Source organism: Gopherus evgoodei, chromosome 7, assembly GCF_007399415.2.
Source record: "Gopherus evgoodei ecotype Sinaloan lineage chromosome 7, rGopEvg1_v1.p, whole genome shotgun sequence".
NCBI lineage: Eukaryota > Metazoa > Chordata > Testudines > Testudinidae > Gopherus > Gopherus evgoodei.
In genome coordinates, this window is record NC_044328.1 from 110,211,022 (window position 1) to 110,217,021 (window position 6,000).

The window sequence follows — 6,000 nt, forward strand, 5'->3', positions numbered from 1 at the left end:
TAGAGAGATATGCACAGCTGTTTGCTCCCCAGGTATTAATTACTTACTCTGAGTTAATTAATAAGCAAAAGTGATTTTATTAAATATAAAAAGTAGGATTTAGGTGTTTCCAATAGTAACAGACAGAACCAAGTAAGTTATCAAGCAAAATAAAACAAAACACGCAAGTCTAAGCCTGATATGGTATGAAACTGAATACAGGTAAATCTCACCCTCAGAGGTGTTCCCATAAGCTTTTTTCACAGACTAGACTCCTTCCTAGTCTGGGATGAATTCTTTCCCCTAGTACAGTCCTTGTTCCAGCTGAGTGGTAGCTAGGGGATTTCTCATGACTGCAGCCCCCCTTGTTCTATTCCACCCCCTTTTATAGCTCTGGCACAAGACAGGAATCCTTTTTCTCTCTTTGGGTTCCCACCCCTCTTTCTAAATGGAAAAGCACCAGGTTAAAGATGGATTCCAGTACCAGGTGACATGGTCACATATCCTGTGAGCCCTGCTTCATTCCTCCAGGACTGGCCCGCACATATGCAGTGGAGACTTGCAAATAAAGAGAGCCATTTACCACCAGTTGTCCTAGTTGATGAGCTCCATCAAGATTCAAAGCCACCATTAATGGCCCACACTTTTCATAGTTACAATAGGAGTTCAGAGTAACACTTCATATTTCTAGCTTCAGATACAAGAATGATACATTCATACAAATAGGACGAACACATTCAGTAGATTGTAAGTTTTGTAATATTCCAATTACATTATAATTCCACTCATAAGCATATTTCCATAAACATAGAGAGTGCAACGTCACACCCTGTAATCAAATAACCCATCAAATAACAAAGAAGCTTTGTGGAATGCGAATGAAGAACTTTAACAGAAAAGTGCTAATTTCAAAGAAAGCAATCATTGTGTGTGATGATCGGAGGTCAAAGACTGTAACTGCATTCCTTACTCTCTGTCATCAAAGGAAGAGCCCATATGGGTAGTGTCACTGTCTGCTTGGTTTCTGGGAGAAGCAGTTATAAGTATGGATTCAAGGACAGAGCCTGCATCTCCGGACTGTTTGGATTCTTATAGGGAAGTGTACCAGATGCAAAGTGGAGATCTCCAGAGACAATCTGGATATCCCGAGAAGACTTTTGGGAAACTGGCAGCTTATTACATCACTGCCACCATTTTGAATTACAAACTGTGGCTCACCTGTGCATATATTTTATCTGCTTTAATCCCTCAATCACTCTCATTTCCTTTTCTAAACTAATACACTTTTAGTTAGTTTACTATAGAATTGGCTTCCATCATTGTCTTTTGTGTAAGATCTAGAGTACCAATTGATCTGGGGAAAGTAACTGGTCTCTTGGGATGGTCTCTTGGGACTGGAAGCAATCTAAATGTAATGTGATTTTTGGTATAAGTGACCTCTTATCACAAAGTCCAGTTTGTCTGGGTGGCAAGATGGACTGGAGAGTCTAAGAGGATGGTCTGTGACTCCATGGTAATATTGGTATAGTGATCATGGTGTTCACACTTGTTACTGGCTTGGTGAAATCTAATTATAGATCAGACCACCAGTTTGGGGTGTCTGTCCTGTTTTCTGACAGTCTGCCCTGAGGTAAGCACTCATGGTCACAAGCCACTCTAGACAGCCTGACAACAAGTTGGAAATGTTTGCCTGAAACACCCCTGCTTTTTTAGCTGGTGTTAATCTTTCTGGAAAAAGATAAAAAGGGTTTTGCTGACTCTGTGAGGCAGGTGGCTCTAATAACACCTGGATATAAGGAAGTGACTTTTTGGAGAGAGGAGACTAGGGTACATCTGAGCAAGGCACCCTAGGAGCAGTGAAGCCTGAAAAGAAAGTCTGAGCTGAACTTTGCTGTTGTGTTATCTTCTTGCTATTTTCTAAAGCCAAGCCCCAGAGACGGAAATCAGTTTGGACTTACACTGCTTGGTCTGTTGGTGTGAGCAGGCATCTTTCCCAGCCTGGTCTACAATCTTTAAAACCACCCCTAAAAGCCTAAATTTAACTGCAAAAAAGTCATTTCCCTACGTGCTTTGTAAACTGAAGCTCTGAAAGTGAGCAGCAACAGCAGTTCACTGCTCTGACACGTGCTCCCACCTCTCCCTGCCTTCCTAAGGCAGCACTTGTTCAGCAAACACAAATATGTTTGCGGTGGAAACTGTGCACTTGAGCTGCCACACACAGTGCTCTGCTAAGTGTTTTTACACACACACACACACAGATCCTTGATCCAACATAGAAATATAGGTTCATATGCATTTGTTTATTAAAGACAAAGGGCTGACTATATTAGCCGACTGTCTTCTTGGTCTGATTTATCCATTTATTTTTAGATCTGTGGACAGATGACACATTAATTAGCAGTATCTGCGGTGGCTACTGTAATTCATCTACACTACACACAAAGCCTGATCTGCCAACGTGCTGAGCACCCTCCAAAGACAATGGGCAGTCCGAGTGCTCAAAACCTGCTAGGATTGGGCCCAGCTCGACTAACTTCAGTGGTGTGAGTCCTGATTGACAGAAGGGTAAATCAGCAGTGAATCAGGTCCAGCAGGACAATGGGCCATGACTACGCAGAAGGAATCACGCCTTTAATTTGTCATCTTGAGAGAACTGAATTATAGCCTAGTTGGTCCATTTTTATAACATTTTTCAGAAACCAGAAAAAGCTCACGCTAAGTCAGTGCCCTATTTTTAGCCTCAGGGTGGTAGAAAAAGACTCTCGCTTCACTATATACTAGATTCTGTAAAAAGCGACAAAGCGTCCTGTGGCACCTTATAGACTAACAGACGTATTGGAGCATGAGCTTTCGTGGGTAGTTAGTCTATAAGGGCTGGTCTACACTGGCGGACGGGGGTTTGATGTAAGATATGCAACTTCAGCTAGGGGAATAGCGTAGCTGAAGTCGACATATCTTATTTCGACTTAACTCCCATCCTCACAGCGTCGAATCAATGGCCGCGGCTCCTGCCATCTACTCCACTACTGCTGCTCACTCTGGTAGAGTTCCGGAGTTGATGGGTAGTGCGTTCGGGTATCGATATATCGCGTCTAGACGAGACGCGATATATTGATCCCCGATAAATCAATCACTACCTGCCGATCCAGTGGGTAGTCTGGATGTACCCTAAGATGCCACAGGATTCTTTGTTGCTTTTTACAGATCCAGACTAACACGGCTACCTCTCTGATACTAGATTTTGTGTAAGCCCATCTTCTTATTACCCAGGGGAAATTAGGAAGTGAAATAACAATTCTGCTCTCACAGATATCAGTCCATGCAATACTCCTACAGCCAAAACACCATAGTCTTTGCCAAATGTGATAGAAGATTTTTCTTTATATGAAAGTTGCTGAGCACTGCACTACCCATTCTGTCCCCTTCATGTTGCTCCCAACTGAAGAGCATTAAATGTACAATTCTAATCAAACATAACCTAGGAGTCTGAGGGATTGATTTATGAGGAAGGATCACAACAAAAGGAACTAAACATGTATAACTGCTCTAATGATGTCTAAGAGGTGGGATACAAAAACAGAGCTCCTGCCTGCTTACCTTAGGGCTTCTAGGCACTATGATAATACAAATATTAAATCACAATAATAATCTCACAGAAATGTTCACAACAGTCGGAGTGTAAACACTGGATCCTTAGCTAACTCTGGTTTGGGTAACTACATTTTGATTCCTTGAATTTCCTCCATAGATAGAGCCAGCTATTTCAAACATGTGCACATGTACTCTATCTGATGCATTGACTCTCCACTTTCTATTCTGACCTCTCCCACTTCCCCACAACAGAGACACCGACCTCTTCCCAGACTAGAATAGCATATACTGTTAACAAAAGGAAATGAAAAGTGTAACCCACATGAACATACCATATGCCAAACAACACCCATGAACTGGATATAGTATGCTTTGCTTCCTATCCTAAACTATTGTGCAGTGTTGCCATGCACTGTTATAAAACAACTGTCATGTTCGATCCAACAGAAGGCTGCCTGTCAGCAGATGGCATGGCACTTCCCATGTCCTTTAGGATGAAGGGCACAGTATGAACAAACAATATTGTTGTTATTGTTTTTATACTATTACATGGTTGCTGTAAACAAATCTGGTTGGGAATTGCAGCCAAATAAGCATAAATGCCAATAAAACAAAAACATTACATACATCTCATCTGGAAGTTATTTTTATTTTTATTTATGTTGTTGCATTTTGTCATGGTGATGTTTGGCCTGTAAGTAGGAAAATCTGGACCCTGACGTACTAGAAATCTCTCCTGTTCAGAGGCCCCAGACTTTTATTCCACTCTTATAGTTTTGTTTATGACTTTCAGCACATGTGGTTGGACAGAGCTGTGCCTGGGGTTCTGCACTTTATATAACCAGCATTTTTTTTCCAGCAGAAAATAATTGATGCTTGTATTTTAAAAAGAATGAAATAAAAACACATGGAAAACATTTCACTTTTATAGCAATATAGATCAGGCCACAGAGAGATGTGCAAATAACCCCCCAGTGCCCCCAAATAATCTAATATGCTAAGTCACATTTTGTGCCCAATAACCCCTAGAAGTTGTTGCTGTAAGCTGATGACTGCTGGAGTACCTGCCCTCCCCTCTGGTGATCAAACACTTGTGTAGATTTCCAACCTCACTTATTTCCATTGGGTCCCTTCTTTGCTTTGCTCTTCATACACAGTGTAAGGCCACTGAGCTAACTCAAAAACTTGCATATCAAAGAACATTTTCCAGCTGTAGGACTCCACTCCCTTTTCTTCAGAGACTGAGTTTTACTTCTTCAGAAGAAAACTACTGAATATAAGTTCACCATGTCCTCTCTGTCCTTTCCCCTTGACCCACTGGCTTCTGTGTGAGCCTATCTACTCCCTGTAGGATTACACTCTGCAGACCATCTGTCTGGGAGGCTCATATAAACAGAGTTCTTTCCCCTGAGCCAAAGACTCCTATATGATTATCATTACACCCCCCCCCCAAATTCCCTCTTCTACTGAGCTACCTGCTGGCTTTTATGAGAATGATGAATCTTCAAACTATCAGCTGATCTCTGGCCTCATTGCCTCAGCTGGGAGGCAGCTGATTCATCACAGGTGGGGTTGGGTCAAGCAGCCCCTAAAGAGTCAGCCTTGTGGTACAAGACCATAACCTGAAGCCTTGGATGGGAGTTTTGCTTGAGTAAGAACTAAGGGTGAAATCCTGTCCCCCCCCTTAAAGTCAATGGGAGCTTTGCCATTGACTTCACTAAGGCTCATATTTTATCCTGAATAGAAATTTTAGTATGTGCCCTACACACATATGCCCTGAGTGAGATGGTCTCCAAAATGTGCCCCATCTATCAAGTGCAGGGCTGTGGTCTAGCAGAATAATTATGGGCTGGATGTTAAGAGACCTGGGTTCTGTTTCTAACTCAACCTAGGATTCAAAGAGCGCCCCACACACACCACTGCATTTGTTTCCTTGTTTGTACAATGGAGGATAATATCACTTGAACAGCATATGTGTGAAATAGGGAAAGCAAGAAGGGACTGGGTACTACAGCCTACATGTGAAAGCTAATTAGGACCCTGACTATCTGCAGCAGCACCTGAAGCTGCTTGTGGTGCTGGAGTTTCCTTTCCACTAGTAACTAAGGTGTTTTTCACACAGGTAGCAATAATCTTCAGTTATACTGTTCTCTTCTTGCTGCCAGAAAACCCTAGAGCACTTAGCTGACTTTGAGCTATTTTTTAGTCCAATTGTACTTATTCCGTGTATGCAAATGGCCTTGATAGACTCTTCATTGCTGAGCTCTGTGGAGTTTTCTTAGCAACATGAGTCAGCTTCATTGATCCATTGAAGACAAATTTCTTTTGCCATGTTGTTGCCCTGAGAGGTTGTTGCCACACGGCTGAGGAATGGGATATTTGAAGAGATGTGAAAAATTTCTATAGAACTATTTCTACTTTCAGCAAAAA